The sequence below is a fragment of the Cricetulus griseus genome (assembly GCF_003668045.3).
Source record: "Cricetulus griseus strain 17A/GY chromosome 1 unlocalized genomic scaffold, alternate assembly CriGri-PICRH-1.0 chr1_0, whole genome shotgun sequence".
NCBI classification, from domain to species: domain Eukaryota; kingdom Metazoa; phylum Chordata; class Mammalia; order Rodentia; family Cricetidae; genus Cricetulus; species Cricetulus griseus.
The window spans coordinates 166186478-166210581 of NW_023276806.1; the positions used below are offsets into that span (position 1 = coordinate 166186478).

The 24104-nt window shown below is 39.3% G+C and overlaps 1 long non-coding RNA gene across 2 annotated transcripts; it reads left to right on the forward strand.

Annotated features, from left to right (window-relative positions):
* The first annotated feature begins 10804 nt into the window (after positions 1-10804).
* On the forward strand, positions 10805-17799 carry LOC103159177. 2 transcript variants are annotated; one of them, XR_003480966.2, is made up of 4 exons: positions 10805-10852; positions 16163-16218; positions 17068-17159; positions 17626-17799. It is a non-coding gene; the product is annotated as an uncharacterized LOC103159177 (long non-coding RNA). The 2 variants fall into 2 exon arrangements; XR_003480965.2 differs by lacking the exon at positions 16163-16218 and having other exon boundaries at positions 10815-10852.
* Positions 17800-24104: the final 6305 nt, after the last annotated feature.

Consider the following 24104-nt stretch of genomic DNA (forward strand, 5'->3'; position numbering starts at 1 on the left):
ACTTGGAGGTTGAGAGAAGAGAAAAATGAGAAAAGAGAAAAGTGCCAGCCATCACCTGATTTACAATCAAAAATGAAAATTCAAAGAATGAGATATTCAAGTACTCCATAGTATTAGTGGATAGCCAACGATGATAAAATGCAATTCTGAAAATAAGATGCAGGAAGAACATTGTGCTCTTTCAAAACTGATAAAATGGAAATTGCAAACAGCTGCCTGTTTATTTATGTATGTCTGGGATTCATTCAATACATTGCCACGAACATTTAATAAAATTTCAAAGTTTGACAATTAAAATCATTCTTTAATCTTATGCAAGTTAGATTGCACAGAGTAAGTAGTAGAACTGCGTTTTGATCTCTGCTGTTTGTGATAGTCTTTGTGGAAAACAATTCTCATTTTCTTTCTTTTACTGGATTTTAGACAGGGCTCTCAGCAATAACTCATAAAGCAAATACAAATTCAAGAAAGTCCAAGGCTTGCAGTTGGTGATGAATACCTTGGAGGAATTTTAATAGAAATACTCTTTGATGTATCAGAGAGAGACAAAGTTAGTTGATCATGCAGGGAAATTGCTGAACAGTATCTTTTAATTGGTAACTGCAAAATCTGTCTGCTGAGGGGTGCTGCACTCAAGACTGAAAAGTGAACATTTTCCTGTCACAAAAACAAAAATTATATGATCATAATGAAGCAATAGTTCCCAGAAGTATTACTGAAGTTTCAAGGCTTCAGTAACTCCAGAAATACAGACCCAAGTGAGATGCCAGGCAAGTGGTGTCTCAATCACACACTCAGTTGGCAGAAGCATGGAGGTCTCTGAGTTCAAGGTCTACCTGGTGTACAAAGTGTGTTTGGGCCAGTCAGTCAGGGCCACACAGTGAGACTCTGTATCAAAAACAAACAATAAAGTGAAGCCTCACCCAGAAGCTATTTAATAATTACCTTTCCATTTTAGGATTGTGAATTTTGAATAATAAGTTTTCATATTAAGTTTTGGAATTTTACTCAAAATTATGTATTTTCAATATGACTAAACAAAAGTGTGTTTAGTTTTCAATCTTAAAAAACATGCATTAAGTCAACTTAAAGCTTTTTTTAATGAAGTGCTCTAGCATTTACACTTCTGTACTAGGATAGCTTATATTTTCCCAAGTTTTCTTTTTCCCAGCATCATTCTTCAAAGTCATTTCACCTGATCCAGTTCCCATTTGTGAAGTGATGAACTCCAATTCTGTTCTACCGAAATTCATGCTCTCACTTTGAATAACAGTGGCTGTATCTGTTTTTCTGAGTAGAGAATGGGGAAATGAAAACTAATGCAGATGTGCATATTGACGAGACACACTAGTTAGCAGCTGATGAGGGACATCCGTTACTCAAACAACAGATTCATTTGGCTATAACCAATAAATAATGACTAAATATAAAATATACTCTTATTGATATATGGATATTAAAATGATTTTCTAAAAAACTCCCACATCAAAGATGAAACAATAAAGTTTTTATTATGTTTGGTAATAGATGTTAAAATTCTGCTTACCAAATTAGTGGAATGCAGCTCTCAATTGACCCAGAAAAGAGGAGTCTCTTAAATTCACGATAGGTCTCTAAAATTCTCCAACAAACATATTCATTGCCAATGATGATGAGTTTTCCAAGTTAAAGATAAAACAGTTTGGTATCACTGCCTCGATTTACTATTGTGCTAAAATTCTTAATAGACAGAGTAAAATGAGAAAAAATTTCATTCACAATTGAAATTAAAGGGAAACATTTATTGTTATTAGGTGATATTATTTCCTTCTAGAAGTGCCAAAGTATTTAAAAATTATCAGGCTTATCAAGAGTGGTTAACAAATTTTGTATATCAGAATGATATAAAAAGGTCATTTGCCATTTATTTTGGTTTTGTTATTTATTTTTGAGATTGTAATTTAATCATTCTATTTCTCCTTTCCTCCCTCCAAACACTCCAATACCCCCCACCCCGTATTCTTCAAATGCATTAATTGTTATGGAACACAGATATGTATTTGTATATACACATGTATTCCTAAGTAGAAACTGTTCAGTCCATATAATGTTACTTGTTTGTATGTTTTCAGTGCTGACCATTTGGTACTGGATAATCAATTTGTGTAGTCTTTCCTGGGAAAGACCAACCCTCCTACTCCTAGCTTTTCTCAGTTGCTTGTAGCTCTTTGTGTAGCTCAAGGATTGAGGCTTTTCCCCATCCAGTGTGGCATGTCCATTAGTGCAATCCTTTTGTTTGGGTGGTCATGTTGGCAAGACTTTATGCGTTTAGCATTTTTATAAACTAGCACATATGTTTAAAACAATGCAGGTGAAAATTGATATTTTTTAATCAACATAGATTTAAGGAGCAAAATTAACAATTAATTGCAAAACAATGTCATTCAGCTACTAAGAAAGATGAATTAGTCATTTGTGGCATCACAGATATATCTGTAGGACACATGTGACATGAATAAGCCAGATACAGAACATAGATACCATGTTTTATCTTTCCTGTGGAGGCTAAGTAAACTACTGATCTCAATTCAGGATAGCAGCTATTAGAGGTTGGCAATGAGATGGGGTGGGAGGTGGGGAAAAGAAATTTTGGATAAAAGGCACCAAAATCCAGATAGAAGGAATAAGTTCTAGTGCCCTGCAGCATAGAATGGCAGCTAGGGTTCACAATTATGTAGGCTGTGAAATATAAGCTGTTTGAAGCTTCCAATGTAAAGTAATGGCTGGGAGCTTGCTAGCTAATTTGTTAGATAGCGATTCTTGCCTCTAGGCCTGGTGACTTAAATTCTTAGGGGCCAATGTTTGTGGAAGAGAACTGACTCTGTTAAGTCATTCATGATTTGACCAGTGGACAGTGAAATATCATAATCCAGTTCATTAGTAAGTACAGTTGTAAATTAGACATCTATCAAAGATTCTAATTATCAGTACCCTACCCATCAAAATCCTTTGGTTTTTCTCAGGAAACCTCAACCTTCTAAAGTGAATATGAAATCCCAGAGTGTCCAGAGTAGCTTAAGATAATTAGCAACAAAGAAGTTTAAGATGTATGCTGGCTCTGAAGGGCAAGAATGATCTTCAAATTACCCATAGTTAAATTTTAATTTCTTACTGGATAGTGTAGGCACTGCTACAGTATTTGTGTCAACACTAAAGGACAATATACAAAACATCTTCCATGAACTTTCATGCCCATGTAAGGCCATACACAGCAGAGGAAGCACTTCGGATAATGCAGAAAGGAGTGACTGCTAATTAAATGTGAGGGGATTTGTTACCTAATTGTGGGGAATGAAGACAATGGTTTCCTAAACTCAACAACAACAAAAATAGTTTTTTCAGATGAATCAAATACTTATGTAACAAACCAAAATTTATAAATGCTCTTTGTTGGATATGTAACTGAGTCAGGGCACATACATAAATGGACCCCTGAACAAAATTTTGACAAACTCAAGTTTACAGTTGTGCTTGCCAATATTTGAATAAAAGAAAAATAAAAGCATGTTTCACTTTTTCTTTTCTTCTTCTTCTTCTTCTTCTTCTTCTTCTTCTTCTTCTTCTTCTTCTTCTTTTCTTCTTCTTCTCTTCTTCCTCCTCCTCCTCCTCCTCCTCCTCTTCCTCTTCTCTTTTATCTTCATCTTCTTCTTCTTCCTAAATTCTCTTGTGTTCACTCAAGGGGCCCAACTAATTTGTTCCCAGCTTTAGTCTTTAGGTGTATTGATGCTATCATTAAGGAAGGCTCACTACACAAAATCTTTTCTTTGAAAATAATCCTTACCACTGGCTATGATTTGACCTGGAAATACAAGTTCTAGGTCTACAGTTTGATTAGATTTGTAATTATTTTGTCACAAGTTGGTGTCTATATTGCCCAGAAAAAAAAAAGGAAAAGAAAAGAAACAGCATTTGGTTGGCTCCTGGCACAAAGGCAAAAGGAGAATTGGTGTCATTTGTGAGGCAATTAAAACAGACCATCCCAGGAAGGCAGGGAGAACTCTCTGTTCCAGTCCATCTGCTTGGAGCTGCTTTTGTGTGTGTGTGTGTGTGTGTGTGTGTGTGTGTGTGTGTGTGTGTGTGTGTAGATAACTGAGCCCTTTTCAGAAATGATGCTGAAGTTTTTTCTCCTCAGGGAAAGCATGGCCTTACAGCAAGTTATAGGAGCTAAGTGGGCTGGTTGGGGAATTTCCAATAAAGTTAGTAAGCGCATAAGGCATGCAGCTGGGACTTGAGGCTCCTGGGTTTTCCATGTGATAGCTGTTTGACCTTGGAGATAATACTTCAATCTTTCCATTAACCTTTTCATCAATTTTCTTATTATCAATAATAATTTTCTGACAGGAATGTGCTGGGCATTTATAAATAATATGAGAAATATTATGAGCTGTGCCTGGTGGGTTTCAGTAAGTGGTAAGAAACCCTTAATGAAAAATATATGATGGGGTTTCCCCACTCGTTTCCTGGAGTTATAGCTACAGCCATTCCACATGAGATCAAACTGAACCAAAAAACTGAAATTTAAAAATAATAAATTTGTTTAAATACTCCAAATATAAGTAAAAATAGTTCACGAATACAAATAAGTAAATATAGGGAGAAGCATACAGTAAATCTAGCCTTTTATGTTAATTTTGGCTGCTGAAAATGCAAATCTCCTTTATCTGGTATGCTTCTCCATTATGCTGATGTCCTTGAATATTTTAATTTTAAGTATAATAGTCCTATTATTTTCACATGTAAATTTTATGTCAGATACAGAGGATAAAATTTTTTAAAAGGTCAAATCTGGATCATGATGGCTAATCATTTTGATATAATCTCAGAGTTTCTTTCTTAATGGCTTTGCCAGCTATTCCTTTCTTCTGAAGTGGCTGTGCTGCCCACTACTCAACTTCATCTACACCAGATCCTATGAATCATCCTTCCTAGCTTTATGGGACACTATAATATTGTATAAATAGTATATCCACTCCACCCCCTCTGAACAAAGGGTGATACATGTTTCCAACAATGTATTTGAAAAGTGCCTCGATTTGTTACTTTCTTTGTTCTATTACTATAAAAGCAAGCAAACAAAAAACTTCACAAAACTGCTTCCATTTTGGAATGTGCATTGTGGGTAATCTAAATCTGTCATGTTTGGCTCCAGAATAAACTCTCTCTCTCTCTCTCTCTCTCTCTCTCTCTCTCTCTCTCTCTCTCCTCTCTCTCCTCTCTTTTTTTTTTTTTAAGAGTTGTGCCTGGTGGTGTTTGATAAGTAGTACCTTTTAATGAAAACTATCTGATCAATTGTCAACTCTCAATGATTAATAGAAGATTAGTATGATGATGCTTTTTCAGACTTATTCTGATATTTAACTTGCATGATATTAAAAGGCAATTAAATGTAGGAACTAGGGATTACTGCTGGAGCATGGGTTAGAAGGAGCCTTAAGGTTTTAGGCAACAGATGCTTAATTCTCACACTCACTTTCCTGTTGTCTATGAGCTCCTCTGCTAACTGCAAATGTACATTCTGCTTTCTTGCATTTTTATTCAGAAACAAATCTATTTCTAGTACTGTAGTAAAAATATTTCTAAAGCATAATAAGAGAAAAATAATTCAATGGGGTATACTTCTAGAAGTTAAACAATAAAACACATGCTGCTGAATTCCAAATGCATTTTCATTTTTCTTTTTAAAATTCTGATTTAATAATTTATACTCCATAGGCACGCAGCCCCAGAGAATTCTAGCTCTCGGCACTGTAACTCTGCATATAGCCAAGTAAACGGTTTCCATGTGATTTTCCATGGGGAAGTAATTTCAAATTTTCTTCCTTTTGACACCCAGGAAATTCTTTTTCTCCCTCTGTTGCATACTTGGCTAATATATTTAAAGGTTATAAAATGGCTTAGCACCATACTGAGTAATTCTCAATAGGAACAAAATGGTTTTATCCAAGATGTCTATTTTAAATTAAGTAAAAAATATTTATTGGTAGGTAGTCTTGGTTATGTTTATTCATTACTGGAAGAAGTCAATTCTATTTAAATAATGGTACATTTTGAAATCATCTACAACCTAACACTACACTAGGTAATTGTTAACTTAGCTTTGTAAAACATATTAATGTGCTATATTAATGCACCATGCAGATATATAATATGCTAATATGATAGTGTTTATTTCCTTCCAGAAGAGCTTAAAATTCAGATTTTGTTATTTGCCAGACTTCACTGGTTTTCTGGTAAATGCTTAACTTATTTGCAGCAAAAACAGTCCTTGCGTGTAGTGCTGTTGATTCCGGTGGTGGAGGCACTCCCAACATGACGGATTTAAAGCAACTAAAGTGAAATCACTGATCCCAAAGTCAGGAAGAAATGCATATCACTGGTTCTTTTGTACTGGTAAAAGCCTGCTCTAGCATTTTTGCTTTTTTTTTTTTTTTGAGTGGGGTTAGCCCTACAATTTTAAAAATAAAATGAATTCATTTGGAGTGACTATTTTTTTATTTGAATTACAAACAAGATTTAATTACATGACAATCCCAGTTCCCTTCTCCCTCCCTTCCTCCTCTATCACCTCCCCCCCAACTAAAACCCTACCTATCGCATATCCTTTCTTCTAATCTACACCTGACTCAACCTTTCTGCTTTGGAGCGACTATTATGAACCAGTTTTTATCCAACATGTTAGAGGTCTCTCTCCAGCATTTTATTGATGTTATTTATCACTGATTTTTACACCATAACAACTTTAATTTTTTTTTCAGAATGCAGGATAGATTTAATGCATGAACTTGTAAAGAGTGACAGCCAAACCCGATAGCTAGTTGTACCCTGATACCATATTTCACACTCCCATGGTCTTAACTATGCCACCCCTAAAATGTCTAGAAATCCACTTCTAAAAATGTCATCTTCTCCTTGATCTCTCCATGCAGAATTCTCTTCTGGCCTGTGAGTTTCTCCTCCAGAATGGGGCAAACGTGAACCAAGCAGACAGTGCTGGCCGGGGCCATCTCCACCATGCCACCATTCTTGGCCACACAGGGTAGCAAGCAGTGCAGGTGCCACCGTGGGGAGGAGGTTTCCTGGGAATGAAACTGGCGGAAGGCTGCTGCAGCTGAATTTACCTGTCCTCTTCAGGCTTGCTTGCCTGTTCCTGAAACAGGGTGCAGATCTGAGTGCTCGAGACACAGAAGGCAGGGACACTCTGACCATTGCAATGGAGACGGCGAACGCTGACATCGTAACCCTGTGAGAATGCCAGAGGGTCGGGCTAGTGCTTGGACAGTCTGTTCATCTTTGGGGTGGGACTAAGGCCAAAACCAGACCTGGAAGGTGAGGCCTGGGGATCAGTGAAGTAAAGCTCTCTGTGGGTGGTAGGGTGTGGAGCAGGGTGAAATAATGGGAGTTCATCTTGGGAGCCAGTATTCGGACATCAACATTGCAGAAAAGTAAGTTCACGTGTTTGCTTTTTAAAGCAGTAGTCACCAGGGAGGCATTTTTTTCCCCCAGTGATGTAACTCAACGGATGGGAGTTGAGCAAAAGATAGAGAGTTAGGGAGGAAATGTGCAAAGTCTTTTATTCCTTAATTCCCAGCCTTCAGGCTAAAATTGTCAAAGATGAGGGAGGCTGAAGCGGCCCAGGGCCAGTCAGGTAAAGTAACCACTTATTTATCTGGACTCCGGGTCTACACCAGAATCCTGGCCCCTTGCTTACTTGTCCCCTTACTGTCCAACTGCATTAATGCCGTTGTTTATTCAACAAACATGTTTTTGGGGCACGAACGTGCCTGGCCCTCGGAAAGAAAGGGAAAGGCGTGAGGCTGCGCTTACGATGCACCCACACATCAGGAGCTTGCCCTGTCAGACCCACCCTACTGCCCGGTGATGCTTTTCGGAGTAGGCCAGCTGTCCAGCCTTCTCTCTGTCCTCCTCAGGGGATGAGACATATCTCGACATCTTCTGAGACTTCTCCCTTAAGGCATCGGACGACCCGGAGAAACTGAGCCATCTCAGTCATGACCTCCATACTCTTTGATTCCAGGCCCCTCCCCACTTTGTCGTGGCCTGTTCTCCATTAAAGTCTTTGTGCTTTGCTTTTTCTTTCTCAAATCATTCACTGTGCGCCTCCTGGGGCCCAGCAAGGTGTTGGGTGCAGTAGCCACTAACGTGCAGGACTTCTCAAGAGGTTAGGATTTCTCCAATAAAGGGGGAGGCTGATTAGCACCCAGTGGCTTGGTGGAGAGTGGGTGTGAGCTTTCGAGCTCAGAGGACAAGGGAAGCCACCCGCGTGGGGACCTGGGCACTGCCGGGCTGGCCCAAAAGCATCCCGGGAATTCGATGGCTCAGCACCCTGAGGCCTGGGTTTTCTCAGAATGGAGGGATTGAGACTCCTGCCAGGACCAAGTTGTACTAGTGAGGTCATGCACACCTACAGGGAACGCGGGACCCTCGCGGCCACATACATAGTGAAGCCTGTGAATCATCCCACCCCCGATCGCATCGGCAGGTTCAGCCTCACCATAACAACTTTATAAAAGGAAAGGCTTTTTGGTTTTTAGTTGTTATTGATTCTTGTTGAATCAAATGGAAAATCAAAGAATGGAGATATAGCTCAGTGGCGTGGATACTTGTCTAGCTTGTGTACATTGAAGCCTTAAGACAGTAAAATAAGGGCTGAGAAAGAAATCAGAGAAACACCACCCTTCACAATAGCCACAAACAACATAAAGTATCTTAGGGGTAACTGTAACCAAACAAGTGAAAGACAAGTATGACAAGAACTTTAAGTCTCTAAAGAAAGAAACTAAAGAAGATATCAGAAAATGAAAAGATCTCCCATGCTTTTGGATAAGTAGGATCAACATCGAAAAAATGGCAATCTTACCAAAAGCAATCTACAGATTCAATGACCCCCATCAAAATCCCAGGACAATTCTTCACAGATCTTGAAAGAACAATTCTCAACTTTATATGGAAAAACAAAAAACCCATGATAGTCAAAATAATCCTGTACAATATAGGAACTTCCGGAGGCAACATCATCCCTGACTTTAAGTTCAGCTATAGTAATAAAAACAGGTTGGTATTGGCACAAAAATAGGCAGGTAGACCAATGGAATGGAATCTAAGACCCTGATATTAATCCACACACCTATGAACACCTGATTTCTGACAAAGAAGCTAAAATTATACACTGGAAAAAAGGAAAGCATCTTCAACAAATGGTGTTGGCATAACTGGATGCTGGTGTGTAGAAGATTGCAGATAGATTCATATCTATCACAATGCACAAAACTTAAGTCCAAATAGATCAAAGACCTCAACATAAATCCAGCCACACTGAACCTCTTAGAAGAAAAAGTGGTAAGTACCCTTGAACATACTGGCACAGGAGACCACTTCCTGAACATAAAACCAATAGTACAGACACTGAGGTTGACAATTAATAAATGGGACCTCCTGAAACTGAGAAGCTTCTGTTAGGCAAAAGACACAGTCATCAAGACAAAACGGCAGCCTACAGAATGGGAAAAGATCTTCACCAATCCCACATCTGACAGAGGGCTGATTTCCAAAATATACAAAGAACTCAAGGAGCTAGTCAAAACACCAAATAATCCAATTTAAAAATGGGGTACAGATCTAAATAGAGAATATGGAGGAATGGAGGAATCTCAAATGACCAAAAGACACTTAAGAAATTGCTCAATATCCTTAGCCATCAGAGAAATGCAAATCAAAACAACTCTGAGATACATCTTACACCTGTCAGAATGGCTCAAATTAAAACCACCAAATGACAGTCGATGCTGGAGAGGATGTGGAGAAAGGGGAACACTTCTCCATTGTTGGTAGGAATGCAGACTCTTACATTTGTACACTTTGGAAATCAGTATGGCAGTTTCTTAGGAAAACAGTAATCAGTCTACCTCGAGACCCAGCAATTCCACTCTTAGGCATATACCCAAAGGATGCACTTTGATACAACGCGGACATCTGTTCAACTATGTTGATAGCAGCATTATTTGTAGTAGCCAGAACCTAGAAGCAACCTAAATCCCTCACAAGCCATCAGCTGTGAAGAGCTATACTTCAGCATCTTTATTATCATTTTTATGGACTCTGGTTAATAGCTTCCTGTTTGGACCATGTCTTTTTTCCTTTTCCTATGTATTTTTGGATGGATTGGGGAGGTTGTCACCATGTCTTTAATGTTTCCCATTCTCAATTATGAGTACCCAGTCATCTATACCACTGCAAAAGAAGCTACCTTGCCCATAGCAGCCAGCCTCAGTATGGATCATGGACTCCCACATGACCACCTGTAACAGCCAGGACCATGAACATCAACATGATCCATGCACAGACAGACCTCTGATCTTAACATGGCTTCCAGTAGCATCAGGGACCAAGGACTTTAACATGGCCTGTGATAGCAGCAGCACAGACCATGGATGCCAACTTGGTCTCCTTCAGCAGCCCTGATCACAAGTTTTCCAAAGTAAGAATTCCAAGGAAATGGAGATTAGAGGCCAGGGTTAGTTCACAATCTGCTTAAAGTTTAGATAAGCTCATGAGCATTTTAAAGCCTTTTTGGATATTCTGTTTGCTAGAGAAGCTGCTCAGAAGTCGTGATGACCAACCAAGTAAGGGAGTATGTTGTAGGGGAAGCTGTAGCCACGCCTTCTTAGGGGCTGGCTACAGGTGTGCCTGACCACGCTTGTGAGGGCGTGGTCAGAATGATGTAGTGTGACTGCTTTCAGTTTCTTTTTTGCTTCTTGCTGTAGAGGCTGCTGCCACCGGCTGGCTAGGTCGCTCTGTAAGTAAGGCTTTTCCCTATTAAATACCCTTATATTTCTACCTGACTCCGTATTGGTAATTTCCCACAATAGTATGTGGCATAGAATCATTTAAGCATAGGGTGTGTGGGTCAGCTCTAGAAGTTAGACTTTCTCTGAGAGAGGAGGGAAGGCATTTGAAAGGTATTTGAGGAGGAATGCTGCAAACCACTTTCCATTTCTGAGGGACTATATATAGTGTCTGCTGAGACTCAAGTAAGCTAGGTGGGAGGGGAGCTGTGGCTTCAGGGAGACTATGTAAAACTTATCACCTTAACCCAGACACCCCTTGTGTAGATCAAGAAGGTGGTGGCACAGGTGAGAAAAGGCTGAGTTATGGCGTGCTTAATAGCAGCCCACAGGCTTGCTCATGGAAGTATTGAGGAAGAAATACATCAGGGTTAGTCTGAGCAAAGGGAAGAGTGGGGACTGTGGGAAAAGTATGGAATTGGCTTGGAGCTGTTTTCTGTTGTAAGTACCTCCAAGCAGGGCCGAGGAGACAGTTTTAGAAGGAGACAGTTTAGAAGGTACAGTGCTTGCTGTGAAAACACAAGGGCCAGAGTTTGAACTGAAGGAAATGCTACAAATTTAGAAACCAAACAACAACAACAAAAACCTTGGTGTGATAGTATATGTTTGTAATCCCAATGGGTTGGAGACAAGTGGATGCCTATCCTACTCCATGAGTTTCAGGGGAGGGAGAGGTTCTGTCTCAAGAAACATGATGAATAGTGCTCAAGGAAGTACATCTGAAATTGATGCATGAGCACATGAACACACACACACACACACACACACACACACACACACACACACACGTAGGAGGATAGTTGGGAAGAGGGAGGAAAAAAGGAGGGAGGGAGCCAGAGAGAGCTTGTGCACTTGAGAGGTGCCTAATGACAGTTAGAAATGCTTGTGAATAGATCTTAGCAAATAAAAATATGTATTCGCATCTTACAAAGTTGCCAACATTTATTGTGTTATTTACTACTTAAAGCGTAATCATTGATTTCTGAATATAGACCTTATAAAATCAGATTCTCATAATAACAGAGCCAAACATACAAAGAGAGCTTGGAAATAATAAGATTGAAATGTGAAAGGTAAAAGTTACCAGAATAAAAATGGAACTGTTTACATCAGGCCTGACAATAAAGGGGAGAGACTACAAAGGAAGGGCATGTTCTTACACATGGTCTCCTGACAAGAATAATCACAAGGACTCTTTCAGACTCATAAATTTACATAGAGGCCTCCACAATGTTATATGCCACAACTTGTCTGTGTATAACAGTATTTGTCCCACAAGCAACTGGTCAACCTCAGATTGTTTTACAGTCTTCTCATTAATTGTCATGATCAGAATTGTTTCCAAACATTTGATGTAATTCTTAATTTTGTTTAAAAACTTCTCCCTTTGCATCTTTGAGCGCATATATAACTTACAATGACACATTGTATTCCCACTGCATTGCTATTCCTAAGTCGTTATCACCTTTCTTTGGGGAGTCCCAGTTTTTAAGTGGTCAGAAGTTGAAGAAAATATCCCTGTTCTGAACACTAGAGGGCAGCACTGTCCCAGAAACGGGACATATATCTAGATGGCCTTCCCAATAAGACATTTTGTTTGGACATATTTATTCCTACCTCACCGATGCTAACAGTAGGAGTCTTCAGAAATGAAAATAAACAAAGCATAACCTTTTCATCGCAGAGTCTTTACAGAAAGAAAAAATAGTCTGTTTTTATAAGGATTCGAAAGAACTATAATGTAGCTTGAGGGCTTCTATACTATTTGAAAATAAAAGCATAAAGATGGATAGAGCAAGGGACACTCGGAGGCATATTTTCCTCTTGATGCCTTGGCTGAAATCATGATTGCAGGGACGAATTGCATTATGCTAGAGAAGAGGGCAGCTTAAGCTGTCCCAGTTCAAATTTGGTATTCCTCTTTAGGGCTAGGCTGCAGCTTTGGCGTATGTGCCTCTTCAAAAAAAAAAAAAAAAAAAAAAAAAAAAAAAAAAAGTGAAATTGTTGCCTGTGGCCTTACTAAAGTCCGCTGTCGCTGGAAAGACAAGCACTCGTGAATGCCTGAGATGGGCTGAGAGTCTTCTTTCCATCAGGGAACACAGGAGGATGCAAGAAACAAAATGAGAAAAGAAATAGAGTCAGGAAGAAAGAAAGTGCAGAAGGGAAGCAGAGCTAATAAAAGTGTGAAAATGCCAGGAAAAGGAATATTTATACTGTAGCATACCAATAGAACTAAAGGGTAGCAAAAATATATAAAACTGGGAGTAAGTTTTTTTATTAGAAAGCATAAAATTATTTATAAAAATAACAATATATAACAAAAATTATCAGGAGCTAGCAAATCTTTAATTTTTAGTTGAAGGATGTTGTTTAGTGGAGTTTATATTAATTTACGATATAATAAAACAATTAAGGGGTGTGTCTGTGTGTGTGTGACAGAGTCAAACACAGAAACACACACACACATACACACACACAAAAGTGGGGTGGGAGAAAGAGGCACAGAGAGACTGAGAGACTATTTTCCATGTTCTACTTCAGCGTCATCCTTTAACAGTTGGGCCTATTAATATAAATCCAAGGCATGCTTTTTGACAACAGCAATTACAAATGCGATGCTCACAAAATGGCATTGTGTATAAAATTCACTCCCTTCTTTTCTCAGTGGAATAGAGAAGGCTGTAAATACATTTTTGTTTTCTTCTAATTTTAAGTTTATAATAAAATTACATCACTCCCCCTTCCTTTCCTTTCTCCTAACCTTTCTATCTATATATGAACCTCTCACACTGGTGCCTGGAATACGTGAGCTTGTAATAAAGTTCAAACTCTCATTATTTCTATATTTCTTTCTATTTTCTTACTAAATGTTATTAGGCTTCTGTTACACAGCCAAGTTCTGTGGACTGGGAATAAAATAGTAGGTCAAAACAAATTCACCTCTCCTCCTTGGATGTTCTGGAGGTATGTGAAAGTCACAAATTACATAACCACACTAACAAATTATGGTATAACGGGAGCTATTTGGAGCTATAACATATAGTTCAGGATTTCAAGAGGCCTATCTGTGTGACTTTTGCTGGAGAGACATTAACAGATGTCTATTCATCCTAGATAAGACACCAACAACAGATAAAATAAATGAGTTCACCTAAGTCTAGCTCAATGCACCAGGTAGTTTGTTGGGATTATTTACAGAATCATAATGAGTGGTTACTTTCAGAGAGAACATTGGTGACCCAAACATAAGTGCATCACCAAAAGGCAGCATGGGTGATGGATGAGTCATGAAAGCCTTATCCTTGGAGGTCCCTGTACAACTAGTGTGCTGGAATATCTCCTCCCCCACAAATTGTTTACTGCTTGTAGTAGTTTAAATGAGAAAGGTCCATCCCCCTCTTGCCTGTCCCCTCCATAGTAACAGGCATTTGGGTCCCAATTGTTGGTATTTGGCAGATTTAGGTGGTGCAGCCTTGCGTGAGGAAGTCCATCACTAGGGGTAGACTTTGAGGTTAAAAGCCTTGCACCACATCTAATTGCCTCTTTCTCTCTGCTTTCCACCTAATGATCAAGATGTGACCTCACAGTTTGCTGCTCCTGTAGCCATGTTTGCTGTTATTCTGCCCACCCATGATGAACTTTTTTAAAATTAATTTTTATTTAAATTAAAAACAATTTTATTTTATATACCAACCCCAATCCTCTCTCTCTCCTGCCCTCCCGTTGCCCCCACCAGCCCACCCCATTCACTCCTCAGGGAGGATGAGATCTTCCATGGGGGATCATCAAAGTCTGTCACATCATTTGGGGCAGGACACAGGCCCTCCCCCATGTATCTAGGCTGAGAGAGTATCCCTCCATAGGGAATGGGCTTCCAAAGCTCATTCATGCACTAGGGATAAACACTGGTTCCACTGCTGGAGGCCCCATAGGCTGCCCAATTCCCCCAACTGACACTCAGATTCAGGGAGTCTGGTTCCGTCTCACACTGGTTTCCCAGCTGTCAGACTGGGGTCTTGTTCAGGTCAGTTGTTTCTGTGGGTCTCCCCAGAATGGTCTTGACCCCTTTGCTCATTCCTCCTCCCTCTCTACAGCTAGATTCCAGGAGTTCGTCTGAGTGTTTAGCTGTAGAGCTCTGATTCTGTTTCCATCAGCTACTGAGTGAAGGCTCTATGATGGCTTTTAAGGTAGTCATCAATTTCATTATAGGGGAAGGTCATTTAAGTTAGCCTCTCCACTATTGCTTAGATTCTTAGTTGGATGATGAGATGGACTCCCCCAACCCCATAGGGTTTCTATGTACTGTTTTGGAGGTTGTCCTGGAACTCACTCTGTAGACCAGGCTGGACTTGAACTCACAGAGATCCGCCTGCCTCTGCCTCCTGAGTACTGGGACTAAAGGCATGTGCCACCAACGCTGGGCTCATGATGAAGCTCTTAACCTCTGGAACCACAAGCCCAATATATTCTTTCTCTGGAACTTGTTCAGGATCATGGGATTTTGTCACAGCCACAGAAACTTAATCGATTGATACACTGCCTTTATAGTCTTTGAGAGAGGCTCTGAGAATCCTTTAATCTCAGGGGCTTCTGGCACCTTATAAGTTTCCTTTATGTCCTGAGTATTAAGGCTTCCTCTTGGAGGAAATAGTTATAAACAATAGGGTCCTTGGAAAATTTCCTTATCAGTGCAGAAGCTTTGAGACTTTACCTTTTGACAGTACCCCCACTCCCCACCACTTTCAACATTAAGAAATGATCACAGTGCTGGTTAATTAAAAAAAAAGTTCTTATTTTTAAAAAAAAACTTATGTATATATGTGTGTCTGTATGAGTGTAGTGGCTTTGGAGGCCAGAGGAAGGGATCAGATTCCTTGCAGTAGTTACAGTTAGCTGTAAACCACCAGTCATGGCGGTGGTGAACAAACTCAGGTCTTCAATAGTAGGAAGTTCTCTAAACCACTGAGACATCTCTCTATCCCCTGAGCTAATTAGAATTAAATTTGAACTTGCCTCAATGTAGAATAACCTGGGAATAGAGGCTCAACTGAAGAAGTATTTAAATAGAGTTGCCTTTGGCTATGTCTTGTGGGAATTCCCCTGGTTGTTAACTGATGTAGGAAGAGCTAACATACTGTGTGCAGCATTAGTTCAGGGCACAGCTGCCCTGAACTAGGCAGGGCAAGAGAAAGCTAGGAGAAGTAGAAACAGAAGCAGGCAGTGTGTATATATTCATTCATCTCCACCCTTTGTTGTGCCAGGTTTGCAGAGCCCCAGACCAACCCAAGGAGCGGACACCTCCAATGCAAAAGCAAAGGTTTATTATTTTTTTTATTGTTCAAGCTGTCCAGCTTGAATCTTACTCCACAGTGGGGAAATGAGATGCCAGCTGGACAAAAAGAGAAGCTTTTAAAGGGGGAAGACCATAAGGTTGAAGGCCACAAATTTCAGAGTTTCCATGGTTACTTAAGGTCATACAAAGTACAGAGTAAAGCAATGACTATATATTTTAAGCAAGATACATTTGAGTAAGATAAGACAGGGCACAGGGTTGCAGGGTTACAGAGTCACAGGGTCTGTCAGTTATCCCCTGAGTGATCTTTACAACCTTATGACCAGCAATTAGCAGACATAGGAATGCTGACACAAGTGGAGGACAGTCACCTCCCTTCTCTGAGAGTGGGGCTCAGGGGCCAGCCATGGCATTCCCAGTATTTAGAAGTTCCCTTTTCAGGGCCCAAGTTTTTAAACTTTTATTAATTTTAATTTTTGGTCCTTTACCTTGACTGTAGATGTGATGTGACCAGCTGCTTGAGTTTCTGCTTTGTTTTTATTCTCTGAGATGGAACGGGAACTGTAAAGCCAAATAAACTCTTTCTCTTCAAAATACTACCCTTTGTCAGGGCGTTTGTCATGGCAACAGGAATGAAACTAGAACAGTCACTATCACTACTATACTGTTCCCACTGAAGAAATAATTTTTACATGTTATGACAAAGGGAGAAAATAGCAATGAAAAATGTTCTTTTTAAGTTTCTCGTCTTTCTCTAGAATTTATGTCTGCTATTTGGTGGTTCCTGTCTTTTCCTTTAGAGAATAGAAATAACAACAGCAAAAATCTCATTGCCTATAAGTGCCCTGAGCATTAACCAGATGTTTTTCTTAGATCTTATTACCACTAATCAGACAATTTACAAAAGACTGAGCTGGACAATGGAAGGACAAAGATTACACCTTCAGTTTGGATGCAGCTGTCAGGTAATACCGGTGGATTAAGATCACTGTTGTACATCTTTTTGCCAAAGACAGGTTGAGGTTAGGGGGCTCTTACCTCATCAGCCTCTTAAACAGATGAAGGCTAAGTCAGTAAAGGCAGCATTTGGCTGTGCCTTAATACTATCTTACACAGAAGTAAAAGAAACTCGGCAGAGCCCCCTTTCCTGACCTCTCTAATGGTTTCATTATTCGTCTTATAACTTTAGAAAAACGTTCAATCCATCTTTAGGGCCTGTGGCAAAGACTTTTAGCTGCCCTTGGAAATCCATTCTCCCCTGTTCCCCGGCATAAAGCTAAACTACATTTAATAGCTTCCTTTGCAGTTAGGTGAGGACATGTGACCAAGCTCTAGGCTATCACCAGAGTGATGGATGTTCTTCTTCTAGGGCTCGCACATAAAGTATGCTAAGCTGCTTCTTCATGTTCTCTTTCTTTTATGACCTTACAGGATCATAGTCGCCAGATGAAATGGAAGACTCATGCCTGGATGGTGGCAAGGCCTTTGCAATTCTGAGTCCTTAATTGATTATGTAGAACTTGCTCCTCAATCTTACTCCAACAGGCATCTTTTGGGGTTTATTGCAAGAAAAAGAAATATATTTCTTATGCATTAACCATTGAATTTTGAGGATTTTTTTTCTGTGTGTGTTGTTATAAGTCTGCTGTACTAATTAGGATGCTGCCTCATGTAAAGGTAGGACTCTGCCGTGATTATGAAACACTGTCAAAGCATTTGCCAATCCAGAGTATTCTTCAGGAGAAAAAGATGAGACAATTTGATCATTATTGTTATAATTTCATCTTTTTTCTCTCATATATTATATCCAAGATCTCAATATACCCTCCCTCTTCTCCTCCTAGTAGTCCTCCCCTACTGCACATCCCCTCTTCCCCAAATGCACTCCTCCTCCTTTCTCTTCAGAAGAAGGCAGGCCTTGTAGGGATATCAACCAAACAAGGCATATCAAGTTATAATATAACTAGGCACCTTTCCTCATATTAAGGCAACCCAGTAGGAGGAAAGGGGTCCCAAAAGCAGGCAGAAGAGTCAGAGACAGCCTCTGCTCCCACTGTTAGGAGTAGGAACCCCAAGCTATGCAACCATAACATACTCGAAGATGATGTAGGTCAGAAGGTCAGAGACATACAGACTCCAATGGTTGTCAATTCAGTCTCCATGAGCCTCTCTGGGTCCTGGTTAGTTGATTCTGTGGTGTCCCAGACTCCTCTGGCTCCTACAGTCCTTCCATGCTCTCTTCTGCAGGATTCCCTGAGCTTCACCTAATGTTTGGCTGTGCGTCTCTGCATCTGTTTCCATCAGTTGCTGGAGGAAGCCCCTCTGATGACAATTATGCTAGACACTGGTCTGGTTGCATATAATTGCCAGTTCAGATTCTGCATCCTCCATTCCTAGGACTCTTGGCTGGGGTCACCCTGGTGGATTCCTGGGAGTTTCCATTGCATCAGGTTTCTACCTCACTCGTGAAATGCTCCCCAAATTCCAGTTGTCTCTCCCAGCACTCTCTCCCTCCAGTCCCCTACAGGTGAACCCTTCCTGTTCTCATCTGAGGAATCTATTCTATTTCCCCTTCCCAGGAAGATCCTTGCATCTCCCCTTGTATTGCTACAATTTCTGCAAAACATACTGATTCTGAAATATTTCTGCATTCATATATAGGAATGGACTACAAACCAGGCACATGCCTTTAATTCCAGCGCTTGGGAGGCAGGGAGAGCCGGATCTCTGTGAGTTCAAAACCAGGCTGGTCTACAGAGCAAGTTCCAGGACAGGCTCCAAAACTATATAGAGAAACTCCATCTTGAAAAGCCGAAAAAAGAAAACCAGAAAAGAATGGGTTAAAAAAGTAGGTTGATGGGAGTCAAAGATCTTACCTCATATCTATGCTTTCTGCATGGTCATGAGGATGAGGCCATCAAAATAATTAGACAAAACAGAGAGGCGGTAGTGATCTCAAACACATTTCTCAAAGCCCTTCCTCTACAGTCAGATATGCATCACTGGTCCAGAGCAAAGGAGGCATTTACACATGTTTTGCTGGTTCCTCATACAATGAGGAGTGCTAAAATCATACATATACATTTGCATTTTCAATCCATCACAAGCATACCTGACTGATATCCCTCAGGGAGCCATGCCTTTCAGACCTTGGGTCTTAGTCATCACAGACTGTCCATGTTTAGGGAAATTAGAGACACTTCTGAATTACAGGATGTTATAGAGATAAAATCCCTTCCACGAATATATGAAGAACCTTTATTTAGTTATTCCTGACATTGGGTTTAAACTAACTGGGGCTTCAGACCCTTTTCTTTGCTCATGAAGAATGTGGATATACCCCAGCCCCACTAGCTCTTGTGTTAGGAGTTGTATGCATATGTATGTTTGTGTCAGGCCAGGGTCAATCTTAGGTGTCATTCCCTTTTGTTTTTCTCTTTATTTGCTTGAAGACAAAGTCTCTCACTATGACCTGGGGCTCACAGATTAGGCTAGGCTTTGCTTTCCAGCAAGATCCAGGGATTTTCTTGTCTCCACCTCTGTGGCTGGGATTGCAAACCTGTGTCATCACTTCTAGCTAGGGATTGCAACTCATATCCTCATATGTGAGCAGTAAACACTTTATTTATCGAGCCTGCAGCCCATCCTTCTAGTACATGTCTTTAACTTCTCAAGTACAATTTTATAACTCCATTGGAAATGAGTAGTATTTTTGGATTTTTTTTTTTTTTTGTGTGTGTGATTTTGATCGTGTTCTGACAAATAAAGCTTTCTTGGAGTAAGAGGGCAGAACTGTCAACTAGCAGACCAAAATTAACCACAGAGGTTTTGGAGGACTGTAGACAGATAGGACAGAAACAGTAAGGCAGGGCAAAGAGGGATCTCAGGCCCTTTTGAAGGAAGGAAAGGAGCAGGTGGGAGAAGACTTGTGGCTTCTCTGCTTCTCTGATCCTTCAGATTCTTAGGCTGATATTTGACTCCAGAATTTTTACTGATAAATAACATTTAGATTAATGTTCCAGATATTGACAAAGATTGCTTTAGATAAAGTTAAAAGAAAAATGTTTTACAATAGAAATGCATTTATTAAATCCTTTATTTTGTGCTTGGGTGTGCAAAGCTTAGAGACCAGTTAAAACTACAGTGTTTACAAAGCAAGTGAATTAGTGGAATGAACAGGACTCCTGGATTGCATCCAGACTACCTAAGCTTTGTGTTTCTGTAAAGTAAGTTATGTTCTCTAACTTGATTTATTTCTGCAGTCAGTGAAGTGTGATCCTCTGACCTCACTTAAGTTACCTTTTTCTGAGATCCATTGACTTCTTTTGGTTGAAGAAAGGTAGTGTGGTAATTAGTCAAGTAACTAGAGAACTACTGGTTATCTATCCCATGGACCCCCAGCTTCAAAGCTCAGCATCATGTTCTCCAGAACTGACTTTGAGAACAATGAAGCCAAGACCAAAGAAAGACAAGTTCTTTGAAGAGATGAGAAAATTATAGTACAAATTAGGAACATCATTCTTTTTAATGTATATACACATTAGTTAATGACATCATTCTGTTTAATGTGAATGTACTCCTGGGTATTCCTTTCCATACTTACCATTTCCTTACTGAATATGATGGGGTCCCTGAGAACTGAACTTGTGCAGGGAACTGAGGGAATACAGCCACAGTTTCATGATCGTTCCACCAACTTTAACAGACAACAGTGTGTGTGTGTGTGTGTGTGTGTGTGTGTGTGTGTGTGTGTGTGTGATGTGATATGTTCAGTTGTAATACCCCTTCTGATCTTCACACAATTGATGCCATGTTACAGGTAACAAGGCACCATTCTGACCTAAAAGCTTAGCATGTAGCCCCCAACACCTGCTGAAATGAGAACAATGATCTTATCCATCATAGTGCATGGGTCTGGGAGAGTCCCTAAAAGTATTAGATTTGCTTTTGATTTCTGTAGTTCTACTTACTACTGTTCTTACTAATTCAAGTGTATCAACCATGAGATGGTTTCTGTGCCTATAGAGTCAAGAATGGTAAGGCTCAAGGCTACATGATTTGGGCAAGTTCTCTGTGTAGCCATCTGGCCAATAATGAAGACTTTATATTGGCTTTAAAAATCCATGTGCTCTCTGAAGGAGTTACCTTGCAGCACAACATTCCAGTCAATATTTAAAAAATATGAAAAGCTGGAATGGCAATAATTAGGATAATATTGCACAGGTACTGAGACACAAACACACTTGAGACTGTTTTCAAATTTTCTAAGAACGCTTTTAGAATAAAGATGTGTCTTATTCCCATATATTATTAACACAGTCCAATGCCAGGATCATAACAAATATACAGAGAACTTCTGTAATATTGGAATCTTTCTAGTTTTCCAAGTCTATATTTGTGGGCTTTCTCCCACACTAGCAGTCATAAACCAAGCAATGGTCTAGGATGTTCCTTCAGATATAGGAATTTTGTTTAGTTTCTTTCTGATGTCTTGACTGTAAATGAATCTCTGAGTTTTTGAACATATTACCAGAGAAGACATTAAAAAAAATCTCTTAGTCAAATACATTGAATTCTTATATTAATATAGTATTTAACAATGTAATGGTTTTCCTCATTTGAATTCTCATTTAAATTCAATATAAAATTTTAGGCATTATTTTAAGTAAGTTTTACACCAATTAATTTTATAGTTAAAGTTAGAATTTAAAGTTACCATTGCTTGATGTGACAACATATCTTAAACCCCAACTATTGAATAATAAGTTTGAGGCCAGCCTGGGCTACACCGTAAGACCCAATACATTGCTTCTTAGCCCTTTGGCTAAGAAAAATGTAGGAAAAAAATAAAATTACCATTGCTTATTTAAAATTTAAAAATTATATCAAGAAAAAATTAAAATGACCCATCATCTCACTACAGAGATGCCTGTTAATATAATTCTATCTTTCCTTCCAGTATGTTTCCCATGTTTGTAAATGTATATTTGGAATTAAAATAATATATTTCATTCAGTTTTGTATTTAGTTTTTAAATAATTCCCGGCCATCCAAGTTTTGAAATCTTGAACTGGCTGTGGCCAATTATCTATTATTATTATGTGTACTAGAATAATAATGCCTAGGTTTTTCTAGGACACTGAGTAGTAAGGAGGCTTGTCATTTCAAAACTAATTGCTATCACCATGTAGTACAGCTTAGTCATTATTTTAAGATTTTTACTTTCATTAATTCACTTAATCCCTATGTAACTTTCAATAAGGTGGACACTGTTTCAATAATCATTTAGCACAAGCAACAAAATAGGCACAGACAGATGAATTCTCTTTCCAAGGTCACACCAGGTAAAAGGGCTAACCACCAAAGCTGAATTGCCTGAATCAAGAGTTCCTTATCACCAGTAGAGCCAATCTCTTGTTAGAATATTGATTTGCCTCCAGGATGGTGTTCTGAAGAAATAAATAGTTGTATGGAAACCTCAAACACTTTCAATGAAAAAGGTTTGGAATCTTACATAAAGTTCACACATGGAATAGCTTAAACTTAGGAAAGAAATGTTGCCAGCTGAGAAAGGGTTATCATTAGTTGGCTTAGGAAGATACTGGCAGACCTGGGAAAAGCACAAGACATCCAGGCTGTAACCAAATGTTGTGCACAGCGAGATGGGGAGGAAAAGCCCCAGTGGTGGCTGCTATAGACAAGTGGATACTATGATGTCTCCCATTCTATGGAAGGAAGTCTGATTCGATATTCTTTAGCTTTATAAAATCCATATAGATCTTTGGAAAGAGAGTGGACTTGGGGTGAGGTGAAGCAGAAGCACCTCAAGTGAGTGGTAGTTTATATTTTAATGCTATGTTAGGGGGAGTTTTGTAACAATTCCAATATTACCAGAGTTATAAATAAATATAGTAGATACAAGAAGATCTACCAAACTTTGAAATATTTGCCATATTAAAGGCATGGATATATGGATTCACCAGACCAGTAAATTTAAGTGGAGTTTATTAGTAAATATCTTACAAGGAAAGCAATCAGTAACTGCCTTAGCACGTTCCCGCTCCGAGGAGACAGACCTTGCTCCCCAGTGCAATGCTCTCTGAAATCAGAAGGAGCTTCCTACCCCTCCCCACCACCATCCCTGTGACAGTGCTATAGGTGTGGAGGCAGATCTATCACCAAACCATATCATTAGATATTTATTTTATTGGTCTAGAATGCTGTAATAAACATGTTTGAAGTTTCCTGTTGCAGAACAAGGATCTTGCAAGATCACTGCATTATCAGAATGGCAGTTGTTGCTCTTTTGGGGGGTCTGAGTAGTATACTTCCTTTGTGTTACATTTCTTTCGCCATATGTCCATCACTGGACACTTAATTCCATATCTTAGTTATTGTGAATACTGATGTCAATCACATGGGACACATCTGTTTGGTACATTAGTTTCATTTATTTTGGGTGTTTAACCAGATGTTTGAAGGTGGGATCTTTTAGTTATTTTTTTCTTATGCATTTTTTTTGAGGAGCCTCTGTATTCCTTACCATAATAATAACAGACCTTCTTTCAGTTCCCAGCTTATGAGTGCTTCTTTACATTTTATTTTTCCCATCAAGGCTGGAGAGACTGGGTCAAGTGTTGCCAAACTGTAGAGCATGTTTCTAATATTCTGATATCTATAGTTACAGGTAAACTTTTATTGGAAAACACCCATGCTTCGATTTCATATCCAACTCTTTCAAATTTCCCAGGCAGAGTTAATAGTGAGATTGAGATGACGGTGCTTCAAGAGAATGGTATTCACTACCTGCTTCTTTATGGAAGGATATTTTCTGTCCCTTTGTTGAGGTGAACTTTCTATTTCCTTCTCATACTGAAATTTTATGACTGTGTAAATCTGGAGTTCAGGGC